The following is a 12,426-nucleotide window of genomic DNA, read 5'->3' as shown; positions in this document are numbered from 1 at the left end:
TCAAAAAAAATGTAAAACTGCTCTCTTTAACTAACCACGCCCTACTTTCCCACCACTTCTCAGCGGCCACCATTTCCATGTGCTTTACAAACTGTTCTGTACAAATAGTACAATAAGTATGCCTGTCTGCTTTTATATGTAACTAAGCTCTGATCAGTCACTGTAACAAGCGCCACGGTGACGGGCTGTTGCGCGCTCTACAAATATGAATAAATAAATAAATAAAGCTTCCGAACATCCTAGCCCCCAGCTCATGATGTCAAAGACAGAGCCAATGAAGTCATGCATAAGCCATAAGAAAAGAAGTGTTGAAGAGAAGACAAGTAATGTTTCCAATGGGAAATTGCAATTTTAAACTGTTAACAAACAGTTCATAATGATGGGAACAGTAAGTTGGTGCCAACCGATGAAGTCAATGAGAAAGGATGTAAAGGTATCATTTTGTTGGTACACTGTCAAATATCACACAGGGATTGGTTAAAATCTATGAATTCACTTACTCCACGAATACTCCCCTGCAAAAGCCAATCAACAATTAAGTCTAGAAGATGCAAATGATAAGGAGTAGCATCTAATCAGCATTATGAGACGCAAGATTAATCCCAGTGTCAATTAATTAATAAACTGATGTTTTAGCATGGTCATGAGGGTAGGATAAGCCAATGTGGCTAGGAATTGTATAGATTCACCTATAGTACAAATGACAATGCCCAATCACATGCTGGGGATTTGTGAATACTGTAACATTTGTTGTCATTTTACTTCTGATATTTACTATAATCGCAGCCATTTTCAGAAGCCATGTTGAATGTCTTTCTGATTATTCCCCAGCACGGGCTGTGTTGTAATAAACCTTTGTTTTTCTCACATCTCGTGCATTCCTTTTTGGCTTTTTGGATTGATTTCTGTTATTGAATTTGAGACTTGCCTTACATATTTGGTTGCCGATACGGGGAATTTAAGTGTCTTGCGGACAGCTGTGGGCTCCTCCACAGTATTCCTAGCAAGCGAGCCTGCAGGGAGAGGAAGACAGGCCAGACCACGAGGAGGCAGCAAGCGCCGGGGATACCCAGAGGCTTGCCTGATCGCTTCAGGCTTCGGGTCACCCTTGAGTGCAAGCCTACTGTGGGGAGAAGCCGCCCCGGAAGACTGTGGGAGACCATAAAAAGCCAGTGCACCTGATCCAAGAAATACAGCAGGAAAGTGAGTATTACATGCTAGAGCTGAGTGAGGGACTGTGTGAACCACGTGGTATTTTTTGCCTTGTTTGTCGCTTTTTGTTTTTGTAGAAACTGAAGAGGGCTTCCGTAGCGAGGAGCGGTGATGTCACTTTAGCTATAGACCTTGTAAGTGAAGTGTACAGATCCCTAAATAAAGAGGAGGGAGAGCAGCGCTGCTTGAGTAATAGAGTGGGAAGACCCACACTGGCGAGGACTGGACCCTCCATCCACGGTGAGGGACGAGAGGCAGAGAACATATAAAAAATGTGTATATAAGTGTTATTTTCAATTGCATTGTACAACGTGTATATGAAAATGTATCGGGTGATCAGAGGCAAATGTTTAATGTAAGATTTGAGTGAGGGGAAACGATTGGGGTAGAAACTGCATATGGGAGGGGGCATGGTTTTGATAATATTAGTTCTGTACGAAGATGCGCTGTGGTTTTGTGTTTTATTTTTGTGCCTTGTGTTTATAGGTAGCTTAGGGGTACGCCATAGAGGGGCAACCCTTAGAGGTTTCATAGAGGATTACTGTTTTGGTCTTTTGTGAGTAATAGATACTGGCCAGTTGTGTTCATGATTTTATTGTATTAGACGAAAATGAGCACTCCATTATAACACATGTGCAAGGAACACCCAACCTACAGGGAAAAGTTTATTAAGTACAGCAATGTGGGAACCAACGTGACAATGTTTACAGCTTGGGCTGCTGAGGGCACGCATGTAAAAATATAATGCAGCATATGTACACTCATTTATCGTCCACATACAAGGGTAAAAAGTTCAAAAAGAGACAGAGTATCTTAGAATTATGGAAACTGTATGAGGAAGTTGTGGGCGGTAACAAAGAAAAGGAGATGCGGAAGGTGTAACAGCCCCTCCCCCGTCAGATAACAAGAGTATGCCACAGGCTTTGATACTTGCAGAGTCGTCTCCCCAGGCAGCTTTTGAAGAAAGCTTACAGTCGGCACAGGCTCCAGCACCTGTGCAGCTGACAGCCGACTACCCCACCCACAACCGGACTTTATCCTTTAACACCAGCAGCAGTGCATACCAACCCCCGATACAAACCCCCCACCTTCACAGAAACAAATGCATTTTGTAAAATAGGTGCCCATAGTGAAACAGAAGGATTGTGTGAGGTGTGTAACAGAAGTGTGTAAGGAAGTGTGTAAGGATTGAGAAGCAGCGATACGCAAGACAGAAGAGGAATTCTGAAGGGCAACAAGGAAGAGCATTGAGGTTTGCCCTGGGATAGATGCTGAGATGTGGGCATCAGGAGAAATACTATTACTCTTGAATAAAGCAGTGATAAAAGATGTGAAAGTAGAAACGTTTGTTTTTGTCAAATCTCATGTATTCCTTTTTGGCTCTTTGGATTGATTTTTATTATTGGATTTTAGACTTGCCGTACAGAGCTGTGCTCTTTCCCCTACTGAATCCTCCCTAGAGCAAGCCAATGCCATTAGTGTTTTCTTTCAGGAAAATATTCTCTTACACATACAGCATACTTTAAATACGGTCACTACACTCAGATTCTCCTTTTAAGGTGCAGTTTGGGAACTCCTAGCAAAACGTCCCTTTCATCTTCAAACCTTTATCTCAGATCCCTATCAAGTCCTTATTAGCAGAACTTAAACCCACTAATAACCTACTTTTTCCTCTGTCTGCATAACGTCTGGCAATGTAGATTTCTCCATTTATGACAGAATTTGTCAATAAATCTCTCGACTAGGGCTTCGTACCCAGCGATTTGAAGAAGTTGATTGTCACACCTTTGTTAAAGAAATTTAATTTAGATCAAGCAAACCTTTGAAATTATCGCCCGGTGGCTGGTCTGCCTTGAGCAGAAAATACCCTTGTAAACAGCAGAAGCATGTGGTGTACTCATTATTGGACCCTCTTCAGTCCGAATGCTGTCCAAAATTCAGAACTGAGATGCCTTTGTTGGCTGTCTGGGATGAGCTGCTAAGGGTCACAGATGATCTGTCTTTGCTGTTAATACTGGACTTGTCCACAGCCTTTGATATAGTGGATCATCATATCTTGCTTAAGCAGCTGAGAGAGACAGAGAATGTCTCTGATCAGGCACTCAGCTGGTGTAAATCTTTCCTCTTACACCATCAGCAGCCAGTGACACCTGGAGGCTTTATCTCTGATGCATTACCACCGGGATGCAGAGTCTGTCAGCGCTCCTCATTATCACCCCTGTAGTTTAATCTTTATTTACGGCCATCAATGGATATCCTAACGAGTCATGAGGTACATGTTCACTCTTATGCCGATGGCAGCCAGGTGTTCCTTAGGATAGACAGTGTTGAAGAAACAATCCTGAAGGTCTTGCAGTACTTGGATGCAGTCAGTAACTAGATGTCGGTAAACAGGCTTCCACTCAAACCAAGTAGAACCGAGGTAGCACTGTTTGAGCCCAAACACCTGCTGGGGGCCAAGAGACATCCCCATGTGCCAGGCTTTCTGGAGGATGATTTGAACTTTTTAGTCAAGATCAAAAATCCTGGTTGCATCTGGCAGGACAACCTAGGCAGTGAAGGCCAAATGGGTGCGAAGGTACAAGCAGTGTTTTATTCTTTACAGCGTACAGCTACCCGCTGCAAGCTTTGCATTTTGTTCCGGCTGAGGATCATATGGTTGTAGTGAGAGCATTGGGGAACTCACAGTTGGAGAATTGTAATAGCCTTCTGGATGGTATCCCACCTAAACAATGGCAGAGACTGCAGAGAGCTCAAAATGCTGCTGTAAGATCGGTTTGTCGAGTGGGAAACTCATCCCCACCTCTGCTTTTTGCCGGTCTCTTCATTGGCTAGCTGTGGGGGACAGAATCGTTTTTAAGGTTATTTCTTTGATGTACAAGTGCCTGAACGGTCTAGCCCCTCCGACCCCCATATTTGGTGGATACAATTATCAGATATCAGCCTTCGAGAATTCTACAATCTGGGGATCAACTGTTACTGCCAATCCCTCCCTCCTTGTGTGTGTCTAGAGGGGATAGAATATTCTCGGGACAAGGTCCTAGGTTGTGTAATAGCCTCCCTAGAGAGATTAAAGTTTTGGAACCCTTCTGTCAGTTTTGCAAAGCCCTTAAACAAATATTTTTAAATAGGAATACGTTAGTACTTGTTTTTTCACTTGTTAAACCATCTCCGCCTGTATACAGTTAAGTCTGTCATGCTCCATGGTACAAATCTCGCAAATCAACTCAAATCAAATAAAAATGCATGGCGGTTCATCTCTTTTGGGCACATAATAATCCTCGTCTGCTAATTCTCAGTTAAAAATATAATGCTAGCTTGGACAAGATGGGCTAATATATGCATCTTAAAAATAGAAGCAATCATGCTTCAAAAACAGGTTTTTCCAGTTAGCAAAACATAACCATAATTTTGTCCCACCACATTTCAACATCAGATGGAATTTTCAAACCAAGGTTTCAAAAGGACCTGTAGAAAACAATATTTCTACTAACTGCAGCTGGGAAGATGTGTTCCCACAAATCCTGGCTTTGCCACTTAAACATATTGTGCTACCAGAGTTTAGTAACTGTATCTCAGAATGTCTTATCTGCCAAAATAAAAATCCCTCTCACTGCCCGCCACTCCAAAAAAGCCTCCCATATGATTTTGCCTCATGTAACATAACATTGGACATTCATTTATTATACATCACTAAATGTATTTGTCGGTTGGCTTACTTCTGTCCACTTCTTTTCATGTAACTTCCCTTGATCCTCTTGAGTATCAGAGCCATTTTGTGTCATCGTTTTCAGTGATGTCTCTAGATATGTAAATTAGGGGGGCCACACATGTTTTACCACAGAGGGGCCCCATAAATCCCAGGGCCAGTCCTGTCCCTATATTGACCCATTGAATAATGGCAACCCTGACATGGCTGACAAGCAGGGACATCTTCTGCAGCATTGCCATTATCTCCATGCAGCAATTCCAACGCCTAACTTATTTTGAGTCCCATTACAAGTTTGACAGTATTCTGGTGGTAAATCCACTGAAATACCATCAAACAGAATTACTGATACTGCCACTTGGTCAGGCGGTATTACCACTGGAGGTATTACCTCCAACAGTTATATTGCCAGACTACAAGTGGTGGTTTGATGGTGTAAATCCCCATTTGATTTTTACCGGTTTTACCGGATGGTAATACTGCCGATTTATGGAGGTAAAGTGGAGGAGCTACCTCCAGCTTCAAGCTGTATTATTTAATGTTACTTTATATATCATCCGTGGAAGGATGAAGGGCTGAGTTGACCCTGCAGGGATGTGATCATGTGGAGAGCAGGCCCGCTATGAGTCAGAGGCAAATGCATACCTTGTTGAAATAACACTCATGATCTCAATCTGTTTAGTATGGTAAGGGAATGCCACTGGATTGCCAGACCCCATTTCTGGAGTCCACAAGTTTGGCCCATAGATTTTGATCTCTGTCCTATTTGGGTTTAATTGAAACTGATTGTCATCCAATAGCAGTAACTGTGAGGTTGTCTGATGCAGGGATGCTCAAGTCTTACAGCCTTAGCAAAATCTGGGTTCAAGTTGGAGGTACCTACTCCACTTTACCTCAAAAAATCGGCGGTATTGCGATCTGGTAATTTGGCTTGCGGGAGAAATGGAGGTAAACGGAATTACCTCAACTTGTTTCCTGCACTGCCAAACTCGTAATGAGCATTTGTCTTGTCAACATTGACCTATTTTGTCCTTGCAACTTTGTTTTGGCCAGTAACAGTTACGAACTCCTGGACGTTAGACAGCAGTAAGTGTAATTTTCCAGTACAGGCACAATTCATGTTGCTTGTATGTACTGGGTTTGTTTCATGCACAGCATCTTTGATTTGACGAACTGTGTTGAGCTGCCTATGTTGGGATGGATGAAGTAAACTACATGGGCTCTGCCCTCACACCCATGCAAACATGATAGTTGCTGTCATATTCCAGTCTAGGGCACGGTAGTGCGGTAGGGGGAAAAAGCATTCAAGACTCAAAACATAAATATAGTAACTAGACCGAGCCCATTAGCATCATCTAGGCTCTCAGCGCGTGTATGTCTCCCATAAGGGCAACCACAAACTATATTTTTTTTTAAAGCTTCAAAAAGCATGAATCAGTCACCACAGGTTTATTGTGCGTGACAGAATCCAGGAGCAGTGGTTGACAGCTACCATTATTCTTATGTACCATTTATTTCTCTGAAATGAAAAGTTGCAGCTCAAACGTTAAAAGAAGCTCCTTAAAAAAACACTCCAAACGATATATACAGAATTATGAGTGTGGTAAGTGGGTGGATCAGACTAAGAATACACTCCGAATGACTCATAGACGTCAGTAAGGAAATAGTATATCATTACCAGGAAGCGTGTGGGGTGGGAATGCCACACAGGACAGCAAGAAGTGAGACAGGGTCGCCGCTCGCTTCCGGCTGCTGCTGGCATTGCCCTCTGTGCTTCGACCTTTAGGCTGGAAGTTCAGTACGTCCCAGCTAGAGATGCTGCAGATGGAAGGAAGCACAGCGAAGTAAAATAGGGCTGTCTTACATTAAGATACCAATGCGTTTCAGAAATAACCATCGGATTTCAAAATCATTTTGAACAAAGGTAAAATGTCATTATAGTATGTACTTTACACGCATGGGAAACAAACAAGAAAGGAAATGTGCATATACACGAGGGAATTCTAATATATTTGAACAACAAAATTGGGCATGTCAGACAAAAAGGCGGAGAAAGAAAGAAGATGAGAGAGTTAGGCAGGAAGAACTATACGAAGAAAGAACAGAAGAATAAAACCTGGTGCTAAGGTTCAACAGTAGAAGGCCATCACGTACTTTAGGATCTGTCTGTTTGCCACACTCTTTGCTCTCACATTGTGCTGTTCTTCTGCCTCTGTCTCTCTTTCCCTACCATGCCCCCCACGTTCTTTCTATTGTGCATTTTCCCTCATTTCAAATTCATTTAAATCAAACACCTAATTGGCATTTCTAATAGATTGTCATCTATTAATGCTTTTCCCATACCTCGTATCCTTTTTTTCTCTATATGATGGTAACACACCCTCGTGTTCGCCTCATCTGCTCTCTGTCTCTTTTTCTCTCTAAATCTTCTCTTCCCCTTTGCTTCTCCACTCATCCACCCTCTCGTTCCCTCATCACTCACTCTCACTATGTCACGTGGTCTCTCCTCTCACAATCACTCATTTTTTTCCCCTCTCTCTTCTCTATCATCGTGTTTTCCTAGAATCTCTGTTTTTGTTCCTCTTCCTCCCACCCAGTTTTTCTCTCTCTCTTTTGCTGCCTCATCTCGTTTTTTTTTTAATTTGCATTTGGCTATTAAATAAGCCTTAAGTAATACAACAAATAAACCAATGCAATACAATTAATATAAACCATAAAAATATATCCTACATATAATTCGATAAAAGAAGAATTATATTAAAAGAGCCCCGCCAACCCCCACCCCTCTCCCTCCCGCAGTACATATCACATTTCATCCTGACATATTGTGCAGACATAATCAATAGGAAACTCCCACAAAAATTTAAAATAAGAAGGTTTTTGTGCCAATCCCTCAAATAGTTTGGACTTTTTTCCATATGGAATGAGAAGGTAAGATCATGATCACCGATTTGGCAGCAAACAATGGGCTCCTGAATTGATCTGAGCCAATGTGTTCCAAATGTTGAACCAAGAGTCCATAGCCCTTCACGTAACAAGATTGAAGGGAAGGGCAGATAATAAGCACGTGTGGACTTATCTCAACATCCTTATTGAAAAAACGGCAAATGTGATTTTCTCGCAGAATGCCCCCATGGTACCCTTGGATTCTCCCGTTGGGAGGATGCTGAATCTTAAATGTAAGATGAAGCGTGTAAGTTCTGATGAGCAGAGTTTAAGTAAGTACGAGGTTCATTGGGAATAAATCCTTGAGAAGCAAATTCCCAATATCTTGTCTTATTTGATAGGTACTCTATATTTAGTGCCCTGTCCCAGTCCCTCAATTTCCTCTTAACTCTGATTTATAAATCCGGAGATTTTGATATGGATTCAGTGGGTAGATCCAAGTCCACTAGAAATGTAAGATCAGAGGTTTAGTAAGAACGTATTTTTGGTAGCCACCCGTATCCCTTACCAATCAGAGACAATGGGCCTCATTACGACCCAGGCGGTAAGGGGTTTACGGCAGCGTAAACAGCGCCGACCCTTACCGCCTGAGTACGAGGTCCCTTAGCGCCATGGCGGATTTAACACCTGCTTTTAGCAGGTGTTAAAATCCATGGCGCTAAGGGACCATGGAGTTAATTACGCCACCGTAATTTACGGTGGCGTAATTAACGCCTTCCCCACTCCCATTATGCCCTATTGGGCAAAAATGGGAATGGGGAAGGGTAAATGGGGATTGGGGACTTACCGCCCCGCCAAGGTCGGAATGGGGCGGTAAGTCCGCCAACCACCATGGCGTAAACATAGTTTACGCCATGGTGGTAAAGTCACGGCCCAGGCGGTAACTTACCGCCTGGGTCGTAATGAGGCCCAATAATTCATTTTGGGTTCCCAGTGCAAGGAGTATCTTCCGGTAGACCATAGTTCTTTGGACAAACAATAATGTGTCAAGTGAGACTAGACCATATTTCAATCTCAAGGCTTCTATCGACAGAATTTGGGAGGTTTATAACTGAGCGCAATAGTTTTCCCTCAATATTCCTCAGCCACTGAACATATTTGTCATCAAGCACAGATAGACCATATAGTATGCTCTGAATGATGCTCACTTTATAAATCTCCAGCATAGACGCAATGTTAGGCACTCCTTTATTGGCTATAAAATGTTTTATAACTGTCCATTTCCTACAGATTTTTGGAACAATAATCTCGAAAAAATAAGGAATCGTCAGTGTATTACAGATGGGAAAGACCAGATAGACGTATTCCTTTATGGATTGGAGACAGGTACCATTCATTACCCAAATACATCATTATTGACTTATGCACTGATTCAGATCACCAAACGACATTATTTTTGTCTTTGAGCTATTTATAATCATATAGTTGATTTTAGAATACCTAAGAAGAGCTACAATGGACTGTTGGAAACCTATGGGTGTTCTGTCTATTAATATAGTGTGATCTGCGTAGACCAACAAAGAGACTATCCTTTCGCAAAATTCTAACACTATTGAGATGTTTCTCCATGTTGGCTGCGTAGAGATTATAAAGCATGGGGGCTAAAACGCAGCCTTGTTTAAGGCCGCGATTTGTCTGCCTGTAACCAGAGAATTTGCCAAGGGTGTTTAATCGTACAGTTACAGATGTATATGAGTAAAGAGATTGAATGAAATACAACAGCTGAGGGTCTATGGCACATTTATCCAATTTCCCCCACAGCAGTTCACTAGAAACTAAATCAAAATGTTTGCTGTAATCTATGAAGCAGCAGTAGAGTTTGTGTCCCTGGAGAGTATCTGCCCATAGATATTGCAGAGCACATAGTTTTGTCAAAGTGAAGTAATCGTTTCTAAATCCTGTCTGACAAGGATGTTATAGCTTCCTATCCCTTGCCCAAGAGGTTAGTTTCTTGAGCAGGATTGAAGCAAAGATTTTCTGAGAGGTGTCCATCATAGCCAGCAATCTATAATTGGACGGATTTAGCCTGTCCCCTTTCTTGAAGACAGGTATCATTATCGACTTTGTCAAGCTCTCGGGTCGTACGCCGGTCCGTTCAATGGTTCTGAACACATTAAATAGAATGCTCGCCCAGCATTGTGGGTTAGATTTGAAAAGAATGTTCGGGACACCATCCAGGCCACGGGTTCGAGAGGGTTTCAGTTTATTAATGATTAGAACCAAGTCCTCTTGGTCAGACCCCAAGCAGAGCTCGTTCACATGTTTCATCCGATCGCTCGAGGCAGTCTCATCAGCCTTAGCTTTGAAGTACAATTCATTGATGAAAGCGCACCGGGAGCCTCCCAGATGGGATTTAATTCCTTAGCAGTTGTGAGAGATAAAAATTCTTTATAGCGGGACCAGAATGTATGGCAACCATTAGATTTAAGAAGGCCTGCCAGGTAAAGCCAATTTACATTATTTAACAAATGCTTATGTTGCCATAGCCAATTCCTGTTCCTCGTCTCCAAATTCAGAATTTGACTCTCCTTTACTGACTTGGATAAGAGGCAGTGTTTTCTAATCTCCAGTCTTTGTCTCTGGCGCTCCTGCTTTCTGCACTGAATGGCAGAATCAAATAAAGGAATATAAGCATGCTTCGATTCTACATGTGAGTTATATCGTCCCCCAGTATCCAATGGGGCAATGAAGGCAAACAATGCGTCCAGGGACCAGCCTTTGTTTGTCATTGGAGCTTTCATTTGACATTTGTTAGTACTTAAAAAATGTGTGATGGGGCGTGGCCTGGAGCGCCAGCAATGTGGCAGCTCCTCAAATGGCCTCTGCATGTGGTCTGCAGCATTCATTTAAAAATCCTAAGTTCGCGCTATGCGCCAACATCACAAATGCCTGATCCAGTTTGTTGAACGCCAGGGGCCCTGATGGCAGTAAATTGAGCCCTTAACGCGTGCTGGAGCACCAAAAACGCAGTGGGTGAACTTGCCGGCGCTGATCGGCGAGCAATTCCAAGATGGCGGGCCACGTTGGCCCCGTTTTGGCGGCTGTCCAGCAAACTTTGTCAGCTCTGGAGCTGCAACGGGAGGTTTCTGACCTCCGGAATACCCCTCTCCCTCCAGTGGACCCTGGCGGCGCTCACCTGGTAAACCGTGACTCAGCCGCTGATGCAGCACTGACAGAAGCTCTGTCGGGAGCCCATCTTGGACCTAACCCAACGGGGCTGCTGTGGGTTGCGCCTGGCCGTGCCTGGCTGGGGCCCCCGCTAAGGGGGACTCCAGTGCCTTCAGTCTGTCTCTGCTCCCCCAGGAGCTCTCCATCAGCCCGCTGGCCTCCGGGGGACGGCTGCCTCCTAGGGCACTTAGCTGCACTGCCCATCTGAAGCCGTGTATGGGCTGAAGCTGCATGCCCTTGAGATTGGTCCACAGCCCGCAAGCAGAGCTAATAGTGACTCTCTGCTTTCCATGGGACCGAAGCCTCGGAGCCGCCTCCCACCTCCCCCGCTCTGAACAGTTCTCACGGGCGAGACACATGGTCTCCTCCTCAGGATGCTGGAGGGGAGGGGTCCCGGCTCCTCAACGCCGCTCCTGGAGGGGGGCCCACATCTGCTACCTCATCCCGGCCCGTCCCACAGCCTCAGGGCAGCAGCAATCATCTCCGCCCCCTCACACACTTTTGGCCGCCCTTGCTCTCACACAGCTCCTGATGGCGGCCTTACCCCTACAGCCAGGGGAGCTGAAGAAAAACCATGGGGGGCCTGACATGGTCCTGAAGAGAATGCTGCCTCTAGCCCTGAGCCCGTCCGACACAACCAAGGGCTGCCTAGCTACAACCTGGACTCTCCCAGAAGTCTCTGCCACTGTGGTGTTGCGGACTGGACCCACAAGTCCCATAAGGCCCGCCCCCCCTCCAGAGCCTGGCCTATGTTTCCTCCTGGACTTTTGCAGAACCTCCACAGAAGTTCTTTCTGGCAGCAGCATTACCTCCAACTTCCTGGGGCGCCCTGCCCACCTCCCATAACCACCAGAACAGAGAGGCCTGGTCCCCCTGCTTCCACCCTGGGGGGTCTCAGCAACTGGTGAGTAGACCACCAACTGTTATCGCAGCTTTGGAGCCCCCTTTCACCCCCCTACCCGTGCTCTGACTACTATATAACCTCAGCAGAGGAGCCTACTGACACTGATTTGACCTGCTGCTTCCTGGGGCGCCCGGCCCACCTCATTCCCCCTCTGCTGCCAAAGTAAGGTAGCTTGGTCCCTCGGCTGGCATCTTGGGGATTTCCACTGGCCAATAAACAGCTCACCAGCAACAGTAATAACTCATAAACCGTGCTCGCTTGGCAGCACATATACTAAAAATTGAAACGATACTGAGAAGTTCAGCATGGCCCCTGTGCAAGGATGACATGTACATTTGTGAAGCATTCCATAAAAAAAATAAAGAAAAAAAAATAAATCATAAGCCTCACTGGGAGCCGTCTCCCTCCCTGGAACAATGGCTAAACTCCTTAAACCTCCCAAATCGCAGACATTTCCACGATGCTCCTCGCAGCAGAGAAAGGGAAG

At 44.5% G+C, this 12,426-nt stretch overlaps 1 protein-coding gene and 1 non-coding gene across 3 annotated transcripts in view; both read left to right on the top strand.

Moving 5' to 3' along the window:
• LOC138515885 (neuropeptide FF receptor 2-like) overlaps window positions 1–12,426 on the top strand; it is a 620,178-nt gene that overhangs the window by 488,993 nt on the left and 118,759 nt on the right. The window lies entirely within an intron of this gene.
• Window positions 12,190–12,296, top strand: LOC138517107 (U6 spliceosomal RNA). The gene has a single exon (XR_011282381.1). It is a non-coding gene; the product is annotated as a U6 spliceosomal RNA (small nuclear RNA).

The sequence above is a fragment of the Ambystoma mexicanum genome, chromosome 6q (genome assembly GCF_040938575.1).
Source record: "Ambystoma mexicanum isolate Mex_15411 chromosome 6q, UKY_AmexF1_1, whole genome shotgun sequence".
Lineage (NCBI taxonomy): Eukaryota > Metazoa > Chordata > Amphibia > Caudata > Ambystomatidae > Ambystoma > Ambystoma mexicanum.
This window is presented reverse-complemented; position numbering and strand designations above follow the sequence as displayed.